The sequence below is a fragment of the Panthera pardus genome, unplaced genomic scaffold (assembly GCF_024362965.1).
Source record: "Panthera pardus isolate Hobbes unplaced genomic scaffold, ASM2436296v1 HiC_scaffold_8, whole genome shotgun sequence".
Taxonomy (NCBI): Eukaryota; Metazoa; Chordata; class Mammalia; order Carnivora; family Felidae; genus Panthera; species Panthera pardus.
In genome coordinates this window covers 110,432,986-110,447,032 of record NW_026527013.1, presented here as the reverse complement: position 1 = coordinate 110,447,032, position 14,047 = coordinate 110,432,986, and the positions used below count along the sequence as shown (strand labels likewise).

The window sequence follows — 14,047 nt, the reverse complement described above, 5'->3', positions numbered from 1 at the left end:
AGAGCGAACTCTGTCCCCAACCAAGTTTTTGTGTACTGACTCATCTTTCTTCTCTAAGCCTGTAATTCCCGCCTGGAGAGCCTGAATCACATTCTTACCCTCTGTTCCTCTCTCTCACTCCCCTATGGGGTTTGTTCTGTCAGATGACCTCTGTTCACTTACACAGGATTCCAAGATGCCTTACTCAGCCTAACCCACACGAGCTACCCACCTTACTACACCTGCGTGCAACAATTTCATTCGAATTTCCAATATCACTTCAGAGTCAACAGAAACAAAACCAAACATATTCTCTCTCAGAACTGACTGCCTATTTCAACTTCCCCTATTGCTACCATTATTATTCTCCAGAATTCTCAGTCCTAAATTTTAGTCAGCTTTAATTCCTCCCTCACCTGTAGCATCCATATCTAGTCAGTCTCCATACCCCACACGTATTAGTCAGAGTTCTCCAGAGAAACAGAGACACATTATAAGGAATTGGCTCACAGAATATGGAGGCTGGTAAGTCCAAAATCTGCACAGCTGGTGTTTCAGTTTGAGTCTGAACGTCAACAAGGCTTCTGTGGAACCGGGAGGAACCAATGTTCCAGTTCAGAGGCTGTCAGGCAGAATTCTCTCTTATTTGGGGGAGGTCAGCCTTTTGTTCTATTCAGGCCTTCACCTAATTGGATGAGGCCCACCCACATTATGGAGACTCAGTCTGCTTTACTCAGTCTACAAATTAAAATGTTAATCTCACTCTTACAGAAACACCCAGAATAACGTTTGACCAAATATATTGGCACCCAGTGGCCTAGTCAAATTGATGCAAAAAATTCACCATCACACCACAGTTTTACTTTTCAAAAGTCACACTTGTTTTCTCTACTCTTGGTCTCACCACCATCATCTCATATCAGGTCCTTACGATCCCCTACTGGTTTTAGCAAAAGGATGTAAACTAGCCCCCTCACCTTCCTTTAGTTCATGCATCAGTGAATATGCTGTGGATACATTTATTTTCGGAAATGTTTTTGTCATATCATCCCTGTTCTATATACCTTAATTCACAATGACATCTTACTCTAAAAAGATCCATTCTTTTTCTTACAATATATTGCCCTATATAATCCAGCCCTACTTTGCCTACTGACCTGTTTCTTCTATCAATCCCCTAACTTAGAACTTACATTATAACTGGCCAACAGCTTAAATATCTTCTTCTCTCATCCACACCCATTCCCTCCGCAACATACTTCCCCTTCTCTGGAAAGCATTGAGAACTCTTCTTTGCCTACCTCAATCCCATCCACCTGCCAAGCTTTGTCTCCAGTTTCAACTCCTTTTTGAAGTTTTCCTAATTCTCCAAACCACATGAATCTTTTAGTTTCTATCCCTCATGTACATTTAAAATAAACAAAACCATTGCTATTCTAAACTACTCTGTCTTGTTCATGAATTTATTTATTTTTTTAAATGTTTATTTATTTGGAGAGAAAGAAAGAGAGAGAGAGCATGAGTGGATGAGGGGCAGAGAGAGAGAGAGAGAGAGAGGGAAAAAGAGAATCCCAAGCAGGCACCACACCACCAGTGCAGAGGCGGACACAGGGCTCCATCCCACGACCTGAGCCAAAATCAAGAGTCAGACACTTAACCAACTGAGCCACCCAGGTGTTCCCATGAATTTATTTCTATTGCACATCCCTCTTTCCCTGGTTCCCAATATCACCCTATTACTTCCAAACACACACCTTCTATTTATGCTGGGTTGAAAATCTTGGAAACTGCTGTGCCAAGCACTGTTTAAGGCAATAGACATACAAAGAAGCGCTACTCTAAAAGCCTTACAGTCTAATATGAGAGAGAGATAATTACTATAATAATTAAGGAACAATGTACTGCATGCTGTAACAAAGGTAGATACAGTGCTCTAAGGGAATATAGAGAATATAACAGAGGATGAAACTAAATATCCCTAGTAGAATAATGTGGTTGGAGATAAATTTAACAGGAGGAAAAGGCATTTCAAGTACTGAAAATAACCAGTGCAAAAGAACAGAAACAGTGAACATACACATATACACACACACACACACACACATATACATTCTTATATACATATATACATAGTTATATACATATGCATATATACATATAGATACATATATACACACATATACATTTATATTCATATATATTCATATAAGATATGATGAGACATTTACCACATTGGCAAACTAACTGGGTGTTAAGGATCAGAATCCAGGCACAAAATGGCTTAAAAGCAAGAGATTAAATTCAGTAAAAGTATTATTGAGTAATAGGAACAGAGCCCTAGAAACAAAAGTATCTGTAATATTGAGAATAGTAAGTCCAGAACTTGAGTGTGGAGCTGAGGAGAAGCAAACATGGCTGGAGCATGGAGCCACACCACTTCTAACTGAGAGACTAGGAAAGCCCTAAAATACAAGTAGATTTTTATTTGTCCCTTATCGATGACCATAAGGAACAAAGAATTTTCATTACTCATTTGGTGACAAATCTAAGCTCATCTGGCAATAAAAACTGGCCTAAACAGACAGGAGATTATTTATTATTTTAACCTCATTTAGTATTAATAGCTATGAATTTCACTGCAGAAATAAATATTAAATGTTTTTGTTATGAGGAACTGTCCCAGACCCCATTAAAAGTGACATGACACCAAAAACAATAAGATACCTAGGAATAAACCTAACTAAAGAAGGAAAAGATCTATACTCTGAAAACTGTAGAACATTTATGAAAGAAACTCAAGAGGACACTAAGCAATGGAAAAGCATTCCATGCTCATGGATTACAAGAACAAACATTGGTAAAATGTCCATACTACCCAAATCAATCTACACATATAATGAATTCTTACCAAAATATCACCAGTATGTTTCTCAGAGCTAGAACAGACAATCCTAAAATTTGTATGGGACCACAAAAGAACCTGAATAGCCAAAGCAATTCTTAAAAAGAAACACAAAACCAGAGGCATCATGATTCCAGATTTCAAGTTACATTACAAAGCTGTAGTCATCAAGACAGTATGCTACTGGAACAAAAACAGACATATAGATCAATGGAACAGAAGAGAAAACCCAGAAATGGACCCAGAATTAAATGGCCAACTCATCTTCGACAAAGCAGGAAAGAATATCCAATGGAAAAAATGACAGTCTCTTCAACAATGTCGTTGGAAAAAATCCTGTGTCTTTCAGGAACACACTGAAGGATAAAAGTGGACCACTTTCTTACACCATATGGAAAAATAAATTCAAAAAGAATGAGAGACCTAAATGTGACACAGGAAACCATCAAAATACTTCAGGACAAAACAGGCAGCAACCTCTTTAACCTTGGCCGTAGAAAGTTCTTACTAGAACGCATCACCAAAGGCAAAGGAAACAAAAGCAAAGATGAACTATTGGGATTTCATCAAGAAAAAAAGCTTCTGCACACTGAAGGAAACAACAAAACCAAAGGCAGCCTACTTAATGGGAGAAGATATTTGCAAACAACATATAAAGGGTTAAGTATCTAAATAGTATCTTATAAAGGGTTAGTATCTTATAAAGGGTTATAATAGTATCTTATAAAGGATTAGTATCTAAAATCTATAAGGATTTATCAAACTCAACACCCCAAATACAAATAGTTAAGAAATGGTCAGAAGACATGAATAGACACTTTTCCAAATTACATCAAAATTACTGACACATGAAAAGATGCTCAATATCACTCACCATCAAAGAAATACAAATCAAAACCACAATGAGATACCACCTCACACCTATCAGAATGGCTAAAATTAACAACAAACAAACAACAGGTGTTGGCAAGGATGAGGAGAAAGGGGAACCCTCTTGCATTGTTGGTAGGATTGCAAACTGGTGCAGCCATTCTGGACAACAGCATGGAGGTTCCTCAAGAAACTAAAAAAAGGAACTACCCTATGACCCATCATTTGCACTATTAGGCTTTTACCCAAAGGATGCAAAAATACAGATTCAAAGAGGTATGTGCACCCCAATGTTAATAGCAGCATGATCACTAATAGCCAAATTATGGAGACAGCCCAAATGTCCCTCGACTAATGAATGGATAAAGAAGATGTGGTGTATATATACAATGGAATATTACTCAGCCATCAAAAAGAATGAAGTCTTGCCATTTGCAATGACATGGATGGAACTAGAATGTATTATGCTAAGTGAAATAAGTCAGAGAAACACAAATATTGTACCATTTTACTCATATGTGGAATTTAAGAAACAAAACAGAGGAACATATAAGAAGGAGGAAAAAGAGAAGAAAGGGAAACAAACCACAAGAGACTCTTAATGATAGAGAACAAAGTGTGGGTTCACAGAGGGAGGTGGGTGGGCGATGGTCTGGATGGGTGATGGGTACTAAGGAGGGCACTTGTGATAAGTACTAGGTGTTGTATGTAAGTGATTAATCACTAAATTCTACTCCTGAAACCAATATTGCACCAAATGTTAACTAACAAAAATGTAAATTGAAGAAAAAGAAAAAGATTTTTTAAAAGGCTAAATAAATTTTTAAAAATAAAAATAAATAAAAATAAAAAATAAAAGTGACATGCCATGTAACACAGGATTTATGTCTCATGCTACCTTTTAAAAACCTGATAAAATCTCTTAGCTTTATACCCTCTGGATCCTTCCATGTTGTTGCAAATTGCAAGATCTCTTTCTTTTCACGGATGAATAATACTAAGTGAAACACATCAGTCAGAGAAAGACAAATACCATATGATTTCACTTACATGTGGAATTTAAGAAACAAAGAAAAAAAGAGACAAACTAAAAATCAGACTCTAACTACAGAGAAGAAACTAATGGTTACCAGAGGGGAGGTGGATGGGGAGAAGGATGAAGTAGGTGAAGGGAATGTTTTTGTCATGAGGAGCACTGAGTAATGTACAGAAATGTTGAATCACTACGCTGTATACCAGAAACAACTATTAACACTGTATGTTAAGTATACTGGAATTAAAAATTTTCTAAATCCAAAGCTGGTAAATGTTAAAATTAAAAACACACACACACACACACACACACACACACACAACTGATAAAATCTCAATTCTAAAACACACCTGGCTCCTGGGGTTTTGGAATATTCTATGGACCTTAGATTTTGAGATTTCACAGAACCAGTCAGATACAGAAGGGGATCTATTGCCCAAGAAAGGTTTTAGAGTCCATGGAAGATCCATTTAGGATTGTTTTGTTAAATGGAGGGTGAGTTCTCATTGCCAAACACATTCTATTTTTGACCATCTTTGTGATCCGTGGCAAAGTTTATTTTACTTATGTAGTATTAGTTAAAAACAAAAAATAAACTGACAATCATGGACTCTTATATCAACCTTTTCACTCCCCTTATAATGCCAAGAATACCAGGAAAAAATTGTAAAAGAACATTCTCTTTGCCTCCTATAAACTTAATAGATAGTTTCCTGGAATTGTCTATTCAAATAGAAAATTAATTTCCATGCACAGCTGGAAATACCACATTGGCAAGCAAAGAAAACATCAAACACCAGTATATTAAAGTGTAGGAACTATAAAGACTCAACAAAACAGAATCTGCTCAGTAAGATGGTCATATGAGAACATATTTTCACCTGTTTATTTAATGTATAAGTACATCTCTTAAAGTGAAGTAGCAATAATCAAGGAAGCTTTGGATTCAGAAAAACAATGAGAGGATTACATCATTCAAGCCATTTTTCTATCATTGTATGAAAGGAGAAGAGGTTAGCACATTCCTTGCCAAGGATAAAAGACGTCTTCACGCCTGCACAATACATGTATGGGTAAGATACTGCCACCTACTTTGTGGCATGGTTGCTTTTTTATTTTTCACTTTGGGATGATGTAAAAGTTCTAAAGATAGTGGTGACAGCTGTGCAATAATGTAAATGTCCTTCAGGCCAAGGAAGTACACACTCTAAGAGGGTTAAAGGGTAAATTTCATGTTATGTGTATTTTACTGTTATATAAAATATAATTTCAATAATATACAAAAAGCTCCTTAAAATCAATAAAAAATAGTCTAAAAGAAACATATGCAAAGGGTACAAACAAATTGAAAACAGGGGAAGAAAATCCAATAAATACATGGAAAAATGTTCAAAACCACAAATAAGAATGCAAGTAAAAATGACTACAAACTATCATATTCAATCTTTCAAATTAGTGAAGATTAAAAATATTGAGAATTTAAAAAAGAAAAAAGGCAGCTTTTCTAGACCCACCAAAAAGATCAGGCTCTGTTTATACATCATCCTTCATTTGCTTAGGCCTAATGGGTATTCGTCTTTGTACTGACCCATCAAGAAAAAGCAGGCTCATGGTGCCATCTGGGGACTCCTCCCCGATGCTGTACCTGCATCAGGCAATGACTTATATGGTCAATACTCAACTAATAACCAAACTAAACAAAACAATACACTTCATACACTTTGAAAAAGAAGAAGAAGAAGAAGAAGAAGAAGAAGAAGAAGAAGAAGAAGAAGAAAGAAAAGAAAAGAAAAGAAAAGAAAAGAAAAGAAAAGAAAAGAAAAGAAAAGAAAAGAAAAGAACAAAAGAAAGGCAGAAACCAGAACATCACCTTCAGTAACTGCCATACAGAAAGGCCAGTAAAAAGGAGTAACAAGGTGAGGATGAGAAAACCTCATATGGCATCCAGGCAGTTGGCCCCCTTGGTCCTGCTGCCTTGATTCTCAAGTTATCAGAATACAAATTAAGAATCTCCAGCACTGACATTTTGCATATAACAACAAGGAGAAATTTCAATAAAAAATCAATGTGTTATGAAAGTAAGACAGAGAAAAACAGTCTGTGTGAACTTTATTCACGTTGGAACCTCTGAATGAGTGAAAGATTGACTTCAGGAGTATTTCTAGACCAAACACAACAGAGTCCCAAAGTGTAATATTGTGTTAAAAACCTGGAGCTACATCTCTATTATCTTTGACAAAGAACCCCAAAACACCATGTACTTCAGTAAATCTGCTGGGATATCCCACAAGCAAAGTGAGGGATCAATTTAATTAGCTACATATAGGAGGCAGTATGTGGATGGGAAAATACATGGGACAAAGTAGGAGCTGAAGAAATACTTGTTGAACTGAACTGAGACAAGTGGTAGAAGCTAATACACAGTACCTGTATGTACTGATGAAATTTATTATTGTTCCAACTTTCTACCATATTTAACCTATGGAAAATATAGAAAATATCTATAGAGCCAGCTGTAAAGGTTTATTCTTTTCCACTTGGCATCCCCAGTAACAACCAACCCACAGCATGGTGCTCAGAGTCTAAGTGAAGATTCATTTCCCCAGAATCAACATCTTTGACTCAAATCCTATTGACAAAAATACAGAAAGTTTTAAGTATGGGGGTGAAATGTAAATGATGAGAAGGTGATCAAAACAAAGATTCTAACAGAAGACAGGCCAGATGATATAGATAAGTCACCTCAGTGAGACCTACTCAAATAAACCAGAAGTAGTCTCTTTTAGTATCCTATCAGAGAAATGTGAGGATTCAATCAGTAACTTCCAACTTCCTCATTTGCTACTCACACTAAAACTTCATTTCATATTAAATGAAATATATTTATATGTATATATAGAAACATATTTGTCTATAGAAAACTCAATTTCAATTTTCACAAATTAATACTTGATCTTATAATGCATGTGCACTCTGGTATCTTGTAATATGGTCTATTCTATTGAACCATTTAATTGCAAGTACAAAACTGATTCCATGGCCTGATAAGAGCCTGTGACATGCAGAAAACACAGGACTATATGATTTCTTTCTAGCTCATTAAAGGAAAGATCATGATTTTATGTAGACGCAATCTAAAAATATCCATAACTCCTAAATACTAGGTCCTCAATGACCTTTCCAAAGCTAATTACTGAATGAAATGATATACCCCCGGTAACATCTTTGCTTTCCCTTCTTCCTCACAATAAATACCCACAATACTTTCCATTCAACAGGCTTTAGAAGTGATTTTCCCAGGGTGTACAACTATTGCCCCACCTGACAGCAGAGGTGAACACAGGGGATTTTGCAATAAAAAGTTAAACATTTACCAAAGGAACTCCCTTAACCCGTAATAAAGTACATTTGAATCTCTGTAAGCCACCCAGCAATAACTAAACAAAAGTCAAAATGGTACTCACGCAGCAGCAGCAAACCACATAAACCTTGGTTTTAATTAAATGAAAGATATTTCATAGTAGTTGTATTCTCCCTTCAAAACTACACAATTTGTTCCCTGAAATAAAATTATTCTAAGTTTCTAGAATAGCATCTTTGTCACTTTTGTAGATTTTCTTAATTGGATGCCGTCTGTTGCAGACCCCCCTCTTCATCCCACCTCATCCTCACCATCTTTAGTAATGGCCCAAACTTGTGGGTGTGCAGGAGTCTCTGGTGAAAAATGAGCTGGCTTTGAGTCAAACAATACTTCCCAATCACAATCGGGGTTTTTTCAGTACATAGCTAGGGAAAGGTCTTGTTTACTTCTTCCCATTATAGCTTAAAAACCATCTAAAACATTGTTTCCTCAAAGGCATTACCATCGAGACATGGAATCCTAACAGCATCATCTGTGCTTGTCAAGTGATTTCAAATTGCTTTACTTTGTAAACCTTCTCTTGCTTCTAAGTCTACCGGGTAAAGAAGTAAATTCCACATGTATTTAATAGCATTTGGATATTTTATTCATGACAGTTTATAAAATAAAATGTAAAGCCTCAAAGTTTTAACTTTAAAAAGCACTTTGAATTATAAACATGAAAGAAATATTAGTGTCAAAAAATTAGGTCCATTGTAATCCTGTAATCAAAGCATTCTGTGCATTTTCCAAACTTGGCAAGCCACATTTTTATTTTTAATTTTTGAACTACTAATTCTGGAGGAAAAACAAACACCATTAACTTCCTCTTCAGTCACTAGTCGTCAGTGCCATGTGTTTTTATCGCTTCCTGCCACAAGGAAATACGTTTGAAACAAAGAATGATATTCAAAAGACAGTTCTCTGGGTGTTTAAAGTCATTCTTTCAGGAATTGAGAAACACTGTAAACATATTTAAATAATGGTACAGAATGATAAAACTATTCAGAAAACCTTCACATTTCTTTTATTACGTGATAATGCTCAAAACAAGCCTGTCAAGATTATTTAAAAATAAACTGAGTTGGTCAAGTTAAATAAGTTCCCTTCCTAACACAGCTAATAAATGACAGAGCTTGAATCCAAATCCACTCAGTTTTATACCCAACCTCATAGTGGAAACTATATTCCATTGTTTTCCCTATGAACCTTTTGATCAAACTGTAGGTTTTTATATTAGCCTATTTGTCTAAACCATCACGGGTTTTTGTGGATGAGTCGTGGGGAGAGCCTTCACTGAGGCTAAGGATGATAAGAACATGAAGATGAAGAAGTGTTCAACACCTTCCTTATTAAGTCCTATGTACTAGATAGTACACTACATACTGGGAATCCTCAGCAAGGATGTAAACTATACCTCTTACTCTGAGGAGTTGGTAAGAAATTGAAAAAAAGGGTGGTCTTTGTTTGGGTTGCTATGCCCAAATACCACAGCCTGGGTGGTTGAAACAACATAAATGTTTTTCTCACAGTTCTAAAAGCTGGGAAGTCGAAGATCAAGGTGCTGGCAGATTCAGCGTCTGGTGAGAGTCCTCTTCCTCATTTGTAGATAACCACCTTCCTGCTGCATGCTCACATGGCCCTTCTTGGTACATGCTCATGGAAGAAGATCTTTCTCTCTTCTTCTTATAAGAGCACTAATCCCATCGTGAGGGTCCTACTTATGACCTAATCTAAACCTGATTATCTCGGGGCGCCTGGGTGGCTCGGTCGGTTAAGCGTCCGACTTCAGCTCTGGTCATGATCTCACGGTTTGTGGGTTTGAGCCCCACGTCAGGCTCTGTGGTGACAGCTCAGAGCCTGGAGCCTGTTTCGGATTCTGTGTCTCCGTCCCTCTTTGGCTCTCCCTCGTTCATGCTCTGTCTCTGTCTCAAAAATAAATAAATGTTAAAAAAATTAAAAAATTAAATTAAATTAAAAAAAACCTGATTATCTCCCAAATGCCCCACTTCCAAAAACCAACACATTGAGAGCCAGGGCTTCAACATACAAATTTGGAGGTGCCATAAACATTGGGCCTATAACAGGAAACTGACAGGTAAAACAAGCGATCACAATTAGTTTGATATATGAAATATCACAAATATCATCACTTAATTATACTTGAAAAATATTTCTTGATAGTGAAAGGGAAGTAATTTTTTTACCATCAATGAAATCCATGAGATAAACAATAATCTCCATGTTTTACAAATGAGAAAACTGTGGCTCAGAAATGATAATTTGTCCAAGATCAAAAAGTGAGCAAGTGAGGGAATCTACCTAGCTTCAAAGCCCAGCCTCTTTTTACTAGAGAGCTGTAACCAAGGGCAACAACAGCCTTCCTCACTGCCTCTTCTAGGGTGTATATAGCATGGCTCTTCCTACCAAGAAAGAGAGTAGCTCCAAGAGCCAAGTACAAACATACATAGCATGTAAAAACCCTCTGAATAAGAGATGACTAAGGCCTGAATGCTGATACAATAAAAGCAGGTCAGGAAACTAATTAAAAGCACAGATCCTAAACTAGCCTGTCCCACTTGCAAAAGAGAACACTCTACCTAGTAAAATGGTAGAGACACTGGTTTCATGGCAGACATAGTACGACTGTAATTCTCAAAAAATATTTCATAAGCTAACAAAAGAACAAAGACACCTACGTATTTGAAATATAAAACCAATATGACAAAAAAAGTATTTTAATGTTGAAGCAAATTAACCTGGAACAGAGATACAGATTTGATTTACTTTTCTTCAGCTCTGAGAAAGTCATTGTGACTCAGTGAGTACTAAGGCTGTAGCAAAGTTTCTGTTTAACTTTTTTAACTTTTTTTTTTCCTTTGAGGGAGAGAGAGAGACAGCGTGAGCAGGGGGAGGGGCAGAGAGGGAGACACAGAATGTGAAGTGGACTCCAGACTCTGAGCTGTCAGCACAAAGCCTGACACAGGTCTCAAACTCACCAGCCGAGCTGTGAGATCATGACCTAAGCCAAAGTCGGATGCTTAACTGACTAAGCCACCCAGGCTCTCCAGGGCTGTAGCAAAATTTTAAAAGCATACATCTTTTCCAGCACTTTGCATAGTAGGTACTTAATAACATGCTGTGAATGAATGGATGCAGGCAAGAAAAAATGAATTAGGATTCAGATTAAATGGTCACATTCACAGTATATAATTAAATATCTCATTTTATGTAGGGGTTTTGAAATGATTTCTTCAATTTCCAGTTAAACGTCTACCCATATTTATTTTCAAGCCTAACTTGTATGATAGCCAAAAGATCTAGATATTTTTGTGTTCCAAAACAAAATAATTGCATGCTATTTTACTCACAATTTTGAAATTTACAGTTCATAAAAATACTATGTTTAAAAGGAATTTGGGGAAAATGGATATTACTGAGAATAAAGAAATGTGTTTATATGCAGTGTGGTAACATAGGAGATTTTTAAAACTAGGTAATTTTGCTTATTAGTGGTACAAATTGGGAAGGATAAAGAAAAAAAGAAAAGCAATGATCTTTATTTCAATATACTATTTAGTAGCCATTTCAATGGTAATGTAGAGGTGTTACAGAATAATACCTCTACTCCATCTTACTTTCTGGTCATCATTTTTCTCTTATTTCATAATCTTATTGTTAATGTCTTTTATTTTGCAATACTGAAGATCTTTTTCTAAGCCAATTTATGTCCTTTTTTGAAAGAAAAGCCATATATGTGTATGTGTGTATCTATATACAAACACATATATTCATATATATTATATATAAATGCCCATAATCATTTATGCATATACATAATTATATATAATTATATATGTATATGTCTCTTTCCTGGGTACATTCTGTCTCTTTCACATATATGAAATTGTATGTTATATAATATATGTCAAATATTATATATCAATAAATATATTTATATATTTATAATTTATATTTTTATGGATTATATATTATTTATTTTATATGCTTATATAAAATACAAATATTTATATGTTATTTATTTGTATATACTTATATATACAAATACCTAATTTATATCCAGAAACTACATATAATTATATATAAATTAGAAATTATATATAATAAAACTATATACATAAATTATATATATATAATTTAGAAATGAGACAATCCTTATATTAACTCAACATTTATTTACAAGTTAGTCTTTATGTATTCCATATAAGCACACATAAAAATATCTCATGCTCACACAAATATGAGAAAATCACTTCTCTCAAGATCTCACTTTAATTAACGTTTGGGTTTGGGGGCACTTGGTTTACACCTCAGTGACGTGTGTAAAAGGGTGGTCAGGAGACCTCAAGTATGACTAAGTGTCATAACGTCAGACAGTACTGGCTGATTTCTTCAACACTCAGTGGTAGCAAGAGTCCCAGGGTGGTCACAACTGTGTCCCTGTGCTCAGAGCCTATCAGAGTACCAGCAGGTTTTACCACAAGGACTTGTAAATCCCTAAGGATTCTATCTAGGTAGGTTCAAGTGGGGCCCGAGAATTTGTGTATTGAGAAGCCCCATGTGATTCCTATCAGACAAGCCTGAAAAACACTGTTAGCATATATGGGAAGGAGCACATTGAAGGAGAAGGCCAGAAATGTGGTTCGCCCTATACCATGGACACTAGAAATGTCTCATAAGTACTGCCAGTTTTTATAGACCATGGCAAGCCATGGAGAGTTTTGATAAAGGAAATAATTAGATTTGTGCTTTAGCAGCAGTGCTTTACTAGGCAGCATTGTACAATTAGGCTGAATGCAGGAGAGACTAAAAATAGAAAGATTAGCTGGAAACCTATGACAATAGTTGTGGCCAGAAGTAATGAATGCTAAAGGCTAGCAACAAAAACGGAAAATAGAGTCAATCAAAATCCAAGCCAACTTGATGTGCAGGGGAGCAGAATAAGAGTTTCAAAAGTGGCACCATTGTTTTAAGCACAAGTGGCTGAGGAGATATCTGTGATGTTCATAGAAAGAAAGAAGGTCAAAAGAATTTAGACTAGGTACAGTATAAGTAAATGAATTCATAAATGAATGGTTAAAAGAAAGATCATTTGTAAGGACAGGAAATAGGGTTTTAACCCCAGTTCTACCATCTTCTTGCTAGCACATGCTAGACACATCTTTTAAGCTCTCTAATCCTAGTATATTTGTTTATAAATTATGCTAGTAAAAAATTTTGCAGGATTGCTGTAAGGGTTCAATAAAATGATCTGTAACACTTGATCCATAGTAGGTGACTAACAGGACAATTTCATTGTTTTTCTGCTTTTCTTTTCACCAACTTTTATGTTCAATGATTTAAAGCCATTCCAGACACACAGTAGGCACTCAACATACACTGGCTGAATGAATGAATGAATTACTACTGCTATGACAATTCTATTGAAGACTGAAAAAAGATCATGGGATTTGGCCATTAAAGAGTAATTGGTGCACTTAGAGACTGCTTAAATGCCTAGGGGTTTTGAACATTTGTGTGAAGATAAAGTCCAAGTGTTCTGGTAGAGGACATTCAAAATCAAGTGGTATTGTAGAATTAAAGTTTCTTCGAGTTTCATTGTTTTGTTGTATTGTTTTGTTTTTTCTATTCTGCACGTTAAATAAAGGCTTCCAGCTAGAAAAGAAAAATCTGCTTTATTAACTTTAACAGTATTAAAAACACCTTATCCCTTAGAGTTTTTACAGTATATTGTCTCATTTGATATTCAGCTACTTGAGTCAAGGAATTCGGTTACTACTATCATCATTTCTATTTTAAAGATGAGAAAACTAAGATTCAGGAAAGTTAAGGTACTTTTACG

General features: G+C 35.7%; 1 protein-coding gene and 1 non-coding gene across 2 annotated transcripts in view; one reads left to right on the top strand and one right to left on the bottom strand.

Moving 5' to 3' along the window:
- The window catches only part of HDAC9 (histone deacetylase 9), a 929,650-nt gene that overhangs the window by 827,214 nt on the left and 88,389 nt on the right, over positions 1–14,047 (bottom strand). The window lies entirely within an intron of this gene.
- LOC128775802 (U6atac minor spliceosomal RNA) lies at positions 5,776–5,904 on the top strand. Its single transcript, XR_008420774.1, has one exon. It is a non-coding gene; the product is annotated as a U6atac minor spliceosomal RNA (small nuclear RNA).